Here is a 15,705-nt window from a genome sequence, read left to right on the forward strand (position 1 = left end):
AATGATGAATGGGGTCCAGCATCTTTAAGGCCGAGGGTCTAGCAGAGTCGTAGACCAGTGATCCATAGTCGAGTTTTGATTAAATAAGAGCACAATATATCTTTAGGATAGAACATCGATCTGCTTTCAAAGTGGTGGTAGAGAGGGCACAGAGGATATTCAGTGCTCTTGTATATTTCACCCATAGCTGCTTAATGTGTGGTATAAAGGTCAACCTGTGGTCAAAGATAAGTCTCAATAACTTGGTCTCAGGGACCACAGGCAGTGCAATTTCATCGATACGGTGTTCAGGATCAGGGTGAATACCCCGTTGGCGGCAAAAGTGCATGCAAACTGTTTTAGAGAGAGAAAAATTAAAGCCACTTGTCATGGTCCACTTCAGTACATGATTGAGGGCTGTCTGTAGCTGCTGCTCAATATATCTCATGTTTGACGACTAACACGAGATGTGAAAGTCGTCGACATAGAGCCCATTAGCGACAGTGAGAGGGAATTGTTCAGTGATGGCATTAATCTTGATACTGAAAAGTGTGACACTCAAAACACAGCCCTGACGGAACCCAAGTTCCTGTAGAAAAGAACAGGAAAGTGTCGAACCCACACGGACTTGGAATCTCCTATCCATTAAAAAAAAAAATTAAAAATGGGTAAATGGCCACGTAACTAATATATATGGAGGTCTCACAAAATGCCATACCTCCATAATGTCAAAGAATATTGATATAAGATGTTGTTGTTTGAGAAAGGCTTCTCTTATTGACGTTTCAAGTCGAATCAGGTGGTCCATGGTGGAGTACCGTCGTCAGAACCTACACTAGGTGAGCAAAAGGAGGTTGTTTGATTCGAGGATGAAACCAAACCATTTTACAGAGACAGCTTGTCGAAGCAATTGGGCAGTAGTTTGAAGGAATCTTGGGATCCTTCCCAGGCTGAGAGAAAAGTAAGATAATAGGCTCGCGCCAGGCATCAGGAAAAACATTCTCCTGCCAGATGCATTTAAAATAATTAGAAGAATATCAAGAGAAGCAGGAGATAGATGGCGCAACATATCATAGTGTACATCATCTGGTCCATTAGATGTATTGCCAAACCAATGAAGGGCCAGTTTCAGTTCCACCAGTGTAAAGGGATGATTAAAGTCATAGAGACAATCAGCTTAAAATGAAAGAGGTGATCGCTCTTCCCGAGTCTTGATGGCTAAGAAGGTGAAGGAAGAAGCAGAAGTGTTAATACCCAGCAAAAGCTTTCACCTAGAGTATTGATGATGCTCCAGACATCAGCCACTTCCTGGCCATCAGAGAGTAAGATTGAGAGGGGGACAGAATTGTATTACCTACTGACCGTTCGAATCATGTCCCATATGACTTTGGAACTGGTGGTAGAAGATATGCTGGTTGTGAACTTAATCCAAGATTCCGTCTTACCTATCGAGCATGTGCATGGGCCCGCTGGAAAGCGATGCAGTGTGAAAGTGTGGGATACCTATGGAAAGTATCCCAGGCCTGTTTTTGAGCCTCCTGTGCCATGTGGCAGGCAGGATTTCACCACGAACGAAGATATAGTGAAAAACGTGTCAAGGTTAAAGGAATACATTGAGCAGCTGCTTGTACAATACAATCAGTTAATGCTGCCACACAGTCGTCTATTGATGGCTGACAGACGATGGCAGGTTTAAGTTCTGCAAGAGCAGTGAAAGTGGACCAGTCTGCCCGATCCAGCTTCCACCAGGGCACGCGTGTTCGGTGACATCGACCACGGCCAGTCTCTCTCAAAATTTTAGGAAAATGATCACTGCCTAGTGGAGTAGTGTCAACCCTCGACGAAAAATGGGAGAATAATGAAGGAGAGCAAACTGAGAGATCAATAGCGGTAAAGGACTGACTTGATGTATGAAAATAAGTGGAAGAACCAATATTGAAAAGAGAAAAGTTGTGTCCAGAGAGCATACGCTCTACGGAGCAGCCCTTCCCATCAATATCAGCACTTCCCCAGATGGTATGATGTCCATTAAAGTCCCCAGGATTAGAAAGGGAGACGACAACTGTTCAATGAGAGCATCAAGGTCTGATTGATCATATGTCTCTCCAGGGTACAGGTAGAGAGAACAAACATTACTGGTATGACCCAAGGAAATACGGATGGGTACGGCCTCTAAGGGTGTGTTGAGTGACAAAGACAGGGTGGGCACATGCTTATCAACCAACAGTGCCACCCCTCCATGCACCCGTCCATCACACTGCCTGTCATTTTGTACAAAAACAAAACTGCCGAAAGGTGACTGTATTGCTAGGTTTCAGAAATAATTTCAGTAAGGAAAGACAAATAGGGTCGTAGGAAGCAATCAGTATTTTCATGTCATCCAGATTAGAACGTAAACCTTGACAATTCCATTGTATTAAGGTGGCCATTTTTAATAACGTACAGGCGAAATGACTGGAGAACCATTCTGTTTCTGACCACGTCTTTTATTCTTAATGTCCTTATTAGGTGCAGGTCTATCGACCTCTGTGGATCCTGCCCTGGATCGACTATGCAGGTCTTTTTTGTTGGAATGGGATTCCAGTGATTGAGGACACATCTCTTATAATGCATTCGAAATTCCATTTTCATTAAATAACATACGATATATCAGAAAGTTGAAAAGTTTTTTATTTAAGAACGTAAAGGCAGAACACATTTGCGTCAAAACATGCGTTATGGTACATACCACATTATCATATAAAGAAGTAAGAACACGAAATAAATTTTCAGGAACAAATCAGTAACAACGTATTTACTTCGAGTTTACCAAATCCAGCGAATGTGGAACTAATAATATATAATAATTTTATATATTAACTGTGGTTTTGAAATAAGGATAAAAGCTACACAATGGGCTATCTGTACTCACCACGGGTATCGAGACTCGGATTCTAGTATTGTATGTCCGCAGACATATTGAGTGGCATACAACTGAAACAGAACCGTAATTCTGAGTGAGTTTGCTCAAGAGTGGAACATCAAACATCAATTCCAGTAGTTATTTGATTACTTACATCAGTCATTTGATGTAATGATTTACATTGTTCGATGAAAATAAGACATTATCCAGTTTACATAACAGTAACGAATCAATACATTTCATCAATATTTTCCATTCAAGCTACATTCACTGGTATGGCTTAGTTCATAAACTACGTTAACTCCGAAACCAGTGAATATATAACTTAAAATGTATTTGCATCAGTTCCTATCAATAAATAACAAACGCGATGATTAACTCACTCGATAATCGAATCCCAGTAGAGTAGACAATAAGTATAATTGTCTAACTCACGCTAAATAAAACAACGTTAATAAATAAGTTAATTCGTCATTCATTTTTATTTATATTACTACTTGCTTTCTGCTTACCACACAGTTTCTAGATTTTACGTCGTCATGGCGTAAAGACAAATTTCTTTCAGCAATAAATCATTGAATTAAAATATAGCTTACAACATATACTTTCCGTTATTCGAGTAAGATGACCTGTTAACTCGTATTTACCTGTACAATTTAAGTCTGTACCACTCCTCAAAAGGAAGGCGATCTGCCTGCAGTAGTACGTAATTATTTAAAAATAGGGAAAAGTTAAGCATAAGCTCCATCGTAAGACAGTTGAAATGTCTAACCGCTGATTAAACAAGTGGGATTAATAGATATTTCAATCTTTCTAGGTCCGATTTAAAAGAGGCTTCTACAACATTTTAGATTAAAATTCAATAAAACTGGCAGTAAAGATCTGAATAGGAGTATATTCTTTACTGGTTATAGGTGGATGAAGTTTACAATTTGTCTGAGTCAAGCAAAAAATGGGTCAGTATCTGCCGCTTTAGGATCCACAGCCTGGCGCACCAAAGATTACACCATACTAGGCCTAAAACTAACTGAACTGTAAAAATATTAATATTCTAAGTTACAGACAATAAGCTTACCAAGTGATAGGCTGTGCTGATTTTTTTTTTTTTTTAATTTCGCGCAAAGCTACTCGAGGGCTATCTGCGCTAGCCGTCCCTAATTTAGCAGTGTAAAACTAAAGGGAAGGCAACTAGTCATCACCACCCACCGCCAACTCTTGGGCTACTCTTTTACCAACGAATAGTGGGCTTGATCGTCATATTATAACGCCCCCGCGGCTGAAAGGGCGAGCATGTTTCATGCGACCGAGATTCGAACCCACGATATTTAGAGCACACAATTAGCGTCCTAACCAAACATGAATAGATTGCGAGAGAAACGTTATTACAAGTATACAACACTTCGACATGCTTATGTTTATTTCGCTATCCATTCATCCCGTTATTTTCTAAAACATGGGCTCATGGTCATGAGACAAACGTACATCTCGAAAGCACAACGTAACGAAAGTAAATTACATTTAAAAATAATGGTTGGTTTATAATGCTTAGCAGTACAAAGACACTGAACATATTATTACAAGAGTTACAAACAACTATGAAAACAGAAGTAATCTTTATATTTCTTGTTTTAAAACACTAAAATATTTAGCCATTCACGTAATCAGAGAGACTGTATTAGAAGTTAAAGTAGTTTTATGTATCATTGGAAAAATACTGCTACTAATATATATATATATATATATAAACCATACGAAAAAGTAATAAAAGTAAACTTACGATGGTTATCGATTACTCTGTAAATAAAGATGTTAGTTTTCTTTAACGCCAAGATAAAGCAAGAATGGATACGTGACAGGAAACGTAATATATGTTAAACAGGTTCTAAATACGTTACGCATATCTACCCCTTCCTCCTTGAAATGCAGCTATGCTATGAACCTTCAGCTTGTTTTAGGTTTAAAAAACACAAAAAATTGTGAAAATAAATCAAAATAGCAGGTAATAACATATAATACTGCACGAATAGTTAAAGAATTACGATAACGAAAAATAAAGAAAAGAAAACTATTAAACAATTTTGATGAACGAACCATTTCTCTCTCAAGGGGTGGATGTAAACTTCTGTACTGAGTCCTTAAATGGTGATTCGTTTCGTCTGTTGAAAGTGGTGTGGAATTTTATTAAATTTTTATGATTATCGATTCATTAATCATTTGCCTATTGATATAATGGTGTGTTATCACTATTTTTTGAATGATTCCTAATGCGTAAATTTTAACGGTTACCCTACGTAATATGGTATAATCCGAAGTAATGATTCATGGCTGTATCCTGTAATAATTCATGACGTATTACCTAAAACCTGTTTATGGCGTTTAAATAGTAAAGCCGCCTACGTCTTGCTGACCGAGGCAAGGGGCTTAGGAAGCAACTTTTAGTTGTAGTTTAAAGTTGTGTGATAGAAGAGTTATAACTACGTAGGTGTTAAGGCACAATGAAAAAAATATTTTTAATAAATCTAATTAAAAACGTTTTGCATGTGAGGGAAAGGTGCAGCTAAAAACACCGAGAAAGAATAAAGAAATAAAATCAATACTGGTAGCCATTTTGTACCATTTATTAGGATTGTACAGCGAATATTAATTCCTTAGGTGGTCGTGTCGCGCTTTTTATTCAACTTGGTGAGTGAAACAAAACACTTATGCTAGAAAGTGCTAATCTAGTTTGCTTGGCCTAACCGCTTCTGCATATGACTTAACTCTTTCGGCTTAGTGCTCTAAGTCCTTTTTACCCTCAGCTGAGGCAGTAATAAATACTTTAGCCGGTGGTTCTTAACCTTGTTGGAGGTACTGAACCCCGGAAGTTTCGTACTTGCATTCACTGAACCCTTTGTAATTGGAAAAATAAAATATGATTTTTTCAAATTCAAAACATAAGTAGATATTTTATTAGTGCACAAAATGAACCATGCATCAGTTGCACACAATATCACTGTGTTCAAAGAACAAAACCAACAAAACATGAATTTCACACAAAAACATAACTCATTGAATATTTACTACAAATCAATGTGACTTTTGCTGTTGCCTTTAAGAGACAAGTTCAGAAATGCGCGGCTTCACCTTGGCAAGTGCCACTCTCATATTATTTTCGCAACAAAGTCTGTTCGTTTTCTTCGTTTTTATGTCTACCATCCTCGAAGAGGATTGCTCACAAAGATACGTTGTAACAAACAGTATGAGTATCTCAAGGGCTTTTTAAGCAATAAGAGGGTACGCTACGATTTGGTAACACCAACACGTTGAGAGCGTTGTTGTTCTGAAAAGTTGCTGTTGAACCTAGCTTTGCTGAAGTTCAATGATTTCGTCGAGGTATTCATCATTGACATCTGATGTCGCAACACTAAACGTGAACAGCTGTCTCACTCATGCTGGATATGTCTCTCTGGTGGGGAAGTATCCGTCGAGAGACTTTTGGAGCTCACCTAAGTGCATGGCAATTGCTTGCTTCAGTTCCCCAGCTACAGAAATGTCTCCGATTTCAGACACATCTTCGATCTTACTTACACAGTCGTCCAGCAGGGGAAAGTTTGCAAAGTTATCATTCTCTGTTCGTCGTTTCCATAACGGTAGCTTTTGTTGAAAAGCCTTCAGATTTTCTTCTGCTTCGATGATGTTGACTCCACCTCCCTGCATCTGTTGATTGAGATGATTGAGAGCATTGAAGATATCGGCCATGTACGCCAAAATGAGAATGAACTCAGATTTTTCGAAACAATCTGCATGACAATGTTGGTGCTCTCGCAAAAACAAGGCTAATTTCACACGCATGGCAAAAACACGATTCAACACCTTTCGTTAGAATGGTACAGAAGTACCTCGATTTCAGAGCCCATTTCATTACACATCTCTTTGAAGATGCGGTGCTTCAGGGCACTATTTCGCACAAAGTTCACACATTCCACTTCAATTTTTAACACTTGTGCCAGTTTTGAAGGCAAGGTTTTTGTTGCCAACGCATGCCTGTGCAGAACACAGTGCGTTACAATGATGTGTGGTGCATCGGCTTTCACCAGCGCACTAAAACCAGAGTTTCGTCCCAGCATGACTGGAGCTCCGTCCGAACAAACTACAGAAACCATATCCCACGACAGATTGTTGTCTCTGAAGAAGTCATCCACAAGTTTCTTCACGTCGACTGCCTTAGTTGTTGTTATAAGAGACTTACAAAATAAAAAATCTTATTTTATCTCGTCGTTCTTCACATAGCGCACGAATACAACAAGCTGGCTTAGATTGGAAACGTCGGTGGTCTCGTCGAGTTGAAGCCTGAATTTTGCTGGGCTTGAAATCAGATCTGCAACTACTTCAGCCAAGATGTCATCTGTTCTGCTGCTGATGGTGTCATTTGAAGGAGAAATTTGGGATAACTTATTTTCAGCAGCTTTTCCCAGCATGATATTCGCCATCTTCAACGCAGCTGGTTTTACGAGTGCTTCACCAATGGTGTGTGGTTTGCCCTGCTTTGCGATCAAGTACGCAACTTTGTACAATGCTATAAGGATCGGTTTGTCGATGGGTACAAAGCCGAGAACAGACAAAGTAGCCTTTTCATCGAACCTGGCTCCCTTTACCTTGAATTCAGCAAGCGTTGTGTTCTTGTATTTCCCATCTCCGTGCAGCTTTAGGGAGTGTTCTCTTAGTTTTGCCGGTGCTAGACTAAAATTGCTCAACTTGGCATTGCAAATCATGTGTTGAGGAAGCGGACTCCCATCGTGTTCCGTTATACACGTGAATCCATATTGTACGTATTTGTCCGACCACTTTCTGTTTTTGCTCGACATAGTTAGTATGAAGGGATTGAAAAATTAGGAAAAAATCACAAATGACTCACGATTATTACAGTCACAAGTCGACTGGTAGGCGCACAAAGTTCCCTGCAGCACAGATATTAAGGCCAAGTGATGTGACGTGCTCAGCCGCGGCCAATGATGGCCAAGTGAAGCATGATGTCACGAATCATACGAGTGGGGTGAACGGAACGGACACACACACAGTGTATGTGTCTTGACCTCCACCGAATTCCTGAGACTGACTCACCAAACCCAGGTTAAGAAGCAATACTTTAGACCGATAGCTCACGCGAACGTTTGTAAGTGTGCGTTAAAAAATAAAAAATAAACGGGGGAGGTGAAAATTGAGTTGTCTGTGACACGTGGTTTATATTTATACCATCTTTGTACATAACTGTAGGATATAAAGATATATCGAAGAAATTCTATCAAAATTGGAGACTTTATATCTCGTGCTTGTTGCCTTAATATTTGGTACGTGAAGTAAGAGTCCAGCAGTCCACATCTGTTGTCTGACTTACAGAAAGTGGAATGTTGCTAAACGATTACATTCGTTAATAACACACAGTATGTTCCGCAGTCTGTTTTCGCCGCACGACACACTGTTGTCTGTCTCGATTAAGTCATTTGTAAAAATACTGGACTCTTTAAAGTGCTGACGTGTCCAAATGCTCAACCATAAGAACTAACACAGTAGCAGTATCATACTATACTTTAACGATTGATATATTCAATTATTAGTGGTAGTACAAGCATTTTGTAATATGTTACTACATTTCATAAATGCACCGATTTAAAACGTATGTCGTAACGTAAAGCTTATTAGGTAATAGTTTATATACGTGTCATTCTGTTTACAATAGAAAGAATATATCCTAAAACAATAATTCTTAAGGCGTTGTAATATTTCTGGTGTAACGTCAGCGCTGTTTACTGGTATCCTGGCTCTGTGTAGAAATGGAAATTTGCTAAGTTTTATTTTCGGCCACCACAACTGCGTAAAATATTGAATTCTGTTGAAATATTTCTGAAACAATTATTTAATTTTTTGTGGCGCTTTGTATATATTAAGGTTACCTTTATTTTTATCTCTCTCTTGACAGATGCTTCGAAAAATCTGTGTTATTGGTTGTAACTGAATTATTAAAAAAATTGTACACTTAACACCACTATATTCCTTCTCGTGGCATCATCACCAACTAGAATGGATGAGCTCAATCGAATGAGAAAATTCCAAACAGGATGTTCTGCAACAGTACGTATTTGAAGGTTTGATTGTTTGTTTTTGAATTTCACACAAAGCTACTCAAGGGCTATCTGTGCTAGCCGTTCCTAATTTAGCAGTGTAAGACTAGAGGGAAGGCAGCTAGTCATCACCACCCAGCACACACCCTTGGGATACTCTTTTACCAACGAATTGTGGGATTGATCGTCACATTATAACGCCCCCACGGCTGGGAGGGCGAGCATGTTTGGCGCGACCGGGATGCGAACCCGCGACCCTCAGATTACGCCTTAACGCCAGAGGCGTACGCCTTAACACGCTTGGCCATGCTGGGCCTACGCTGGAAGGCAGGGTAACAAAAGTTAATGGAACTGAAGCGGTTGTTTCAAGATGGTTTTTGGGACTAATGAATAATACATATCCATCTTTGTTTCCAATTTTGCCAACACATCTGTCATTCGAGTCACCTCCAAAGCAAATATTCACGGAACAAAAATGCATTTGAAAAATTGTACAATAAGTATATTGTTAATCCATTAAAAAATAGTTTTTTCTTTTAATTGAACATTGTAACTATCTAACACTAGATAGCTTTAAGTTAAATTTTGAGTAATTTATCAGTGAGTATATGGCATAAAGAGAACAATATTCTAATAATGAAACTCAAATGATGTTGAAACTTAAAACATTTTGTTAGTGAACTAAATCTGAACATTTAACAAGTCGTGTAAAATTATATATCGTTGCTTATTCACTATAATGCTCAGCAGAAAAACTCGTCATCCGGTTTTCCAGGATATGTTTTTTTTTTTCTCTGTAGTGTTGAAAGCGTCTCATTTCCGGTACAGTGCAACCGACGTCGAAAGTGTATGTGAATATTGTAATTTAGAAATGGTTAAATATATGTATATTTACAACTATGCTTAAGTGTTTAAGTACAATGAAGGTGACATATGGAGACTGATTGAAAAAGATACGTTATACTAATCAAGTTATAAAAAAATGTACGAGAACTTACCTCAAACAAAGAGTAAGTTCTAGGATATTCAGCTTTCATGTTGCATAAACAATAAGAAAAGAATAAAAATGTTTTTTTCTGACAGAGATGAAACAAGTGAACGGAGATCACTGACTCCAGGAACTAGATTAATTCCACAAGGTTGAACAGTGTTTGGATTAGCAATCCAATAAGCTTCTCTTATTTCTATATCAGCTTTAGTTTTGAATCCTGTTTCAATACCGACGAGAGAAGCATCGTTAATGAAATCATCAGGTTGGTTAAAGTGTTGATCAAAAGGGGATCTTTATCTGGTGTTAATAGAAGATTTAGGGTTACGGAAACGTTCTCTAAAAGTTGTTTATGTTATGCTTTTTTTTTACACTTTATAAAATAAATGGTGTTTCGTGTTCCACAAGTGCTTTCTCTTTGGATATTTGGGTGGGATGTAATTCACGTTTGTGTGAATAAAGATATTTTTTATTAGAGTTGTGCTTTTTCGGAAGGAAACAAAGCGAACTTCAGGAAATATCTGTTTAAGACGATCGTTGAGCTGTAGAAGATTAAAATGATTTTTCCAGAATTCATGAAATGCTTTTGAGTTTAAACTGACAAGTAATAATAACAATTATATCTGAAAGTTTAGTATTACTCTGATTTAGGATGTCTTTCCGCTGAGTGTTGCTAGCCTTTTTTAACTTGTATGTAGATTTCGGTATCTTTGTCCTCTTTATAATAAAGTTTGTTTTATATCCTTCATATGTTTTCTGTAGTCTGTTTCATCTGAACGTATTTTCTTTATCCTAAAAGATTAACTGTGAGAGACATTTTGTTTGGTTTCGTGTGAGAGGGGTGACACTTTTTATAGTGAAGGTATTGTGGTCTCTCTGTAGGTTTTTGTATAAGTCAGAGTGTAAAATTCCGTCTTTCAGAAAACCTGTGACGTCAAGTTAATCTGGGTAGGAGAGTATTCACAGATAAATGTGATAGTTTTGTGAAAAGAGTTTGCATGTGGATAACTTCATTATGTAATTTAATACCGACTGTCGAAATTAAAAAAATGTCGTCTATGTAACGTTTCATATATGAGGTTTTACAGGACTTAGTTGTAAAAGCAGGTTTTCAATATGACCCAAAAATGTTGGTATAAGAACGACCCATTTTGATACCCATTACCAGGTTGTTAAGGCACTCGACTCGTAATTTGAGGGTCGCGGGTTCGAATTCCTCGTCACACCAAACATGCTCGCTCTTTCAGTCGTGAGGGCGTTATAACGTGACGATACATTCCACTATTTGTTGGTAAAAGAGTAGCCTAAGAGTTGGCACTGGGTGATGGTGACTAGCTGTCCTTCCTCTAGTATTACACTGCTAAATTGTGAACGGTTAGCGCAGAGAGCCGTCGTGTACCTTTGCGCGAGATTCAAAACAGACAAACGTGAATTAATGAGTTTATTTTTTATCATGTATTTCACTGTTTGAAGGTGTTTTTTATTTTTCCTGTTATATGCCGGTTATCATAAAGAGTTTGTTTATATTGTGTTTTTCACTTTTTCATTGTATATAATAATTTAAAAGTCATAGTTGAAAAGTTTCATTGAATATCCTATTGTTTAAATTGTTACATTATATATAAATATATCTGAGTTGTAAAATGGTTTTTATTTACTTATTAATTCTACATGTAACTATTAATTGCAGTTAAAGAAATTTCTTTGAGTCTAATTTTGATTTTAAGAACATATAAATGTTTTTTGTTTATTAATATGTGCTATCTCATATTTTCCATATTAAGGTATCTTTGTTTAAAGGCTGTTTCCGATGTAATATACTGTATAATCATTCGTAAAAACGAAGAAAAGATTACGTGGTTCTTGAGGATATTGGGAATTTAAAGTTAACCTTAATTGTAGCTTGGAAATAAACTTGTGACAGAGAAAGGGAACACTTCTGGATTCTTCTCAACAACAACACCAACATCCTTAAATGAAACGGTAACCGGCTCGCTAATCATTTTAGGTTCAGCAACAACTTTTTTCTCCAGCAAAATCTTTTCCTACCAATAATGATGCAGTCTTAACTGGCAGAGTAGGTCTTACTCCAACCACAACTGGTCTGAAACTATGTCTGATGTTAAATAAATGTTAATAAGAGGAACTTCAATAAAGCGACCCTCAATACCTTGAGCAATAACAGAATCACCAGTAGCAGAACTTGAATTTAAGGGCAATACATCTTCTAACAACAATGAATGGGTCGCCTCAGTATCACGTAAAATACATATTGGTATGGGGTTAGCAGTAAAAGGCACAGAACCAACAGACATAACAGGTCTAAATTGTTCCCTAACTACATAGGCCTTTCTATCAATGGCCAAATCAACAACGTCAGGTGATCTGGTGAAACTACATCCTGTACACTGGGTGTTGTATTTTTTTCAAACACCAACAATCGGACACAACATGATCAGTTTTTTTACAAAAATGGCAGACAGGCCTTGATGACGTTGATAGAGTTATATCATGACTGTCTGAAGATTTCGGACCATAGAAGCTGGATTTGTTACAAGAATCCTCGACTTCAGTGAACTGAACAGATACAGATGTTTGCTGAAATGGCAGGAACGTCTTTCCATAAAAAGTGTTATTATGAATTAAAGTATCATAATCTAAATGAGAAGCTGCATTCTGTAGTGTTAACTTTTTTCATCCATCGTCTTAAGGTCGTCACTTGTACAATAAACTCCATAATTAGATATAATTGTGTTAGTTTTCCGAACCTGTTACAAATATGCAGAGAATTACACAAAAATCAAACTTAAACTTTTTCGTGGGCAGATTTCATATAAGTTTGATTATCTTGCTTCTGATAACCTCGAAACGTTTGGTGATAAGCCCTCTGTACTAATTCTATGCTTTGAAAATAGCTGCTTTAACCTTGTCATAATCCCTACAATAGCCCCGCAGTGGCTCAGCGGAACGTATGCGGACTTACTACGCTTAAAATTGTTGGACAAATTTATCAACTTTATTTTTTTTAGGTGGTGGTACTTCAACATATCAGTTACGTTCAAAATTGTTACTTTATCTTGGTTCGATCGGAGTTGAGTGTACTTTCTATTTCTTTCAGTTTCTTTGTTGGCTTCGATACGAACTTATTCGGCCTCAAGACGTTTACTTTCAGCTTCGATACGGGCTTGTTCAAGCTCAACTTGTTTGAGTTTTAGCTGGATCTCTAACTTATCTTTATCACTCGACTCCTGTTAGCTGGAGTGGACACTTGAGTATTTCTTTAATACTCAACAAGACAACAAATTATTATCAACTAGTATTTCAATAATACGTTTTACTTCATTTTTATTCACTGATTTCGTAACTTCTAATTCTGAAATGTTGGTAATTCCGAGCACCTCACCTTTGTTATAACTTTCTAGTTATTCAAGTGAGGGTAATTCAAGAAAACCTTGACAATCAGACATGATCAAATCTTGTTGTCACTGATAAATATAAATTCAATTGTGATTTGAATTTAAATTTAGAACAAATTTTGTCTCCGATTCAGATCTCAGACATGAACTTTCACTTTATTATATTACGTATTATAATTTATTTCGGACGAGCCTTCGATTTATTATGTTATGCATTTCGAATTCAAATAGATTGAAATTGAATTAAATGTTAATTTAAATTTATAAGTTAATTAAATGTCGTAATATATCAAATTTATGACGTTAATAACGAGATTGGTACACACAGTTTTGTTTCTTAATACATATATGTTTTAGTATAGGAACAATAATAAAATTTCAGTGATGTCGAGAAAACCCACTTGTAAAGAAATATATATGTAAAAACGGCTCGTTTGGGTTGAGAAAATATTTGTACGTAGGGGAATGAACAACGTTTCGACCTTCTTCAGTCATCTTTGTGAACCTGACGATGAATAAATTATAAATTATAAATAAAATTTATAATAATAGCTTTTACAAATGGTTATTTCTAAATATATATTTAGCTGGCCCAGCATGATCAGGTGGTTAGGGCGCTCGACTTGTAATCTGAGTGTCGCGGGTTCGAATTCCCGTCACACAAAACATACTCGCCCTTTCAGCGGTGGGGGCGTTATAAAGTTGCGATCAATTCCACTATTCATTGGTAAAAGAGTAGCCCAAGAGTTGGCGGTGGGTTATGATGACAAGTTGCCTTTCCTCTAGTCTTACACTGCTAAATTAGGGGTGGCTAGAGCAGATAGCCCTCGTGCAACTTTGAGCGAAATTCAAAAACAAAACATTTAACTGAAACAAACATTGATACTAAAATAAACGTATAATAGTAAATCCGTTACTTTGGTAATGTGATTTTTATTGGTAGTGTCTATTTTGTGTATCACGATTCCATGAAGACCCATTTTAAACAATATAATACTAAAAACAGTGTATTTTACACAACACAGGTTACAGTCAATAATATAATAATTTAATGTTACATAAGTAGAGATGTTTCTACATTTTATTGGCTTCAGCCAAAATACCCTTTCCATCAATATTTACTTTATCATATACGTTAAATAGTATTGTTTTATAAACGTACAACATGTACTAAGTTGCATTTTTCTCCCGTGAGATGTGGAATAGATTAGTGGTTAGGGTACCCGCTTTCTACATAGTAATCCGCGGGTTCGAGTTCAGTCACTGAATATGGTTGCAATTTTTAGGCGCGAGGGCTTTATAGTGAGATAGTTAATTCTACTATTTGTTTATTAAAGAAAAGATGATGGTAGGTAGTGCTAAATAAGAGCCTGACTATTTATATACCACTACTAAACGAGAGACGAAAAGTGGAGATATCCCTCGTGTATCTTTGTGCGAAATTTGAAACAAACCTACGGTCAAAATTCAAACGTTAACTTCTCAGTTGTTTACAGAACTGTTAAGTAACCTTAAATAATATTTATTCATTTTGACATTGTTTTATATCCAAAAAACGATATTCTACAGTTATGTATTACTAGCACGACTCAGTCTTCGTGTATAGTAAGCTGTGACCAAATAACGTTTTAAGGAACAGTACCTCACCTTTAGATCCCGTGGCAATTTCAAAGTACCTTCTTTAGGTTTAAAAGATGAGAAAATTTAAACACAGAAGTTACTAAGAGTATGTTGAAAGGATTTGAAACCCAACAGTGCTTGGAGCAATAGTCTCACGACAAACATGTACACACGATTTGGTTGAGAATAGTTAACTAGTTTGTTGGTTGGTAACGAAAGTTTAGTTCGTGGAAGCAGATCACGTGATGGTGTCTGACTAAATAAAGGCCCATCCATGTTAGTGAGAGTAGTAGTCTAAAGTATTTTAAAGGAATTGACGTTATAATATTAAAAGAAAACACCTCACTTCCGTCTTTGAAGATTCTTGTTAATAGACAGAACGAAAGTTACACACCTTCACTGACATCAATCTGTACGAAATGCACATCAAAGTTCAAGTTTTATATACAAGCAACCCGTGCTTCTGTTTTACAGTCAAGGTAGGGGGCAACCAGGCTATTCGGGGCCTATATGACTATGTTATATATAATTATAGATGACACTATACGTTACATTAACCACTGCTTCATCCACTATTTAGACGGTTTCTGATACATCAGTTGCATAATTTCAGAGACGATATTCATTACGACAGAGAAAACCTCTTGATCGGCATCAAAATGAATAACCAACACTTTGATTAACATTTTATTTATTTAAAAA

The 15,705-nt window shown here is 37.0% G+C and overlaps 1 protein-coding gene across 4 annotated transcripts in view; it reads right to left on the minus strand.

The window, feature by feature from the left end:
* Positions 1-15,259, minus strand: part of LOC143249795 (trypsin-1-like) — a 33,605-nt gene extending 18,346 nt beyond the window's left edge. The window contains exon 1 of one of the 4 annotated variants that reach the window (XM_076500226.1): positions 15,031-15,259. The gene's annotated coding sequence lies outside the window, so the exon portion shown is untranslated. Of the gene's footprint in view, positions 1-4,658; positions 4,889-4,972; positions 5,028-9,977; positions 10,116-15,030 lie in introns of those variants that run through there. The other 3 variants (XM_076500227.1, XM_076500228.1, XM_076500225.1) reach the window with 3 other exon arrangements.
* Between the last annotated feature and the right edge of the window lie 446 nt (positions 15,260-15,705).

Source organism: Tachypleus tridentatus, chromosome 4 (assembly GCF_004210375.1).
Source record: "Tachypleus tridentatus isolate NWPU-2018 chromosome 4, ASM421037v1, whole genome shotgun sequence".
In the NCBI taxonomy this organism is placed as follows: Eukaryota; Metazoa; Arthropoda; class Merostomata; order Xiphosura; family Limulidae; genus Tachypleus; species Tachypleus tridentatus.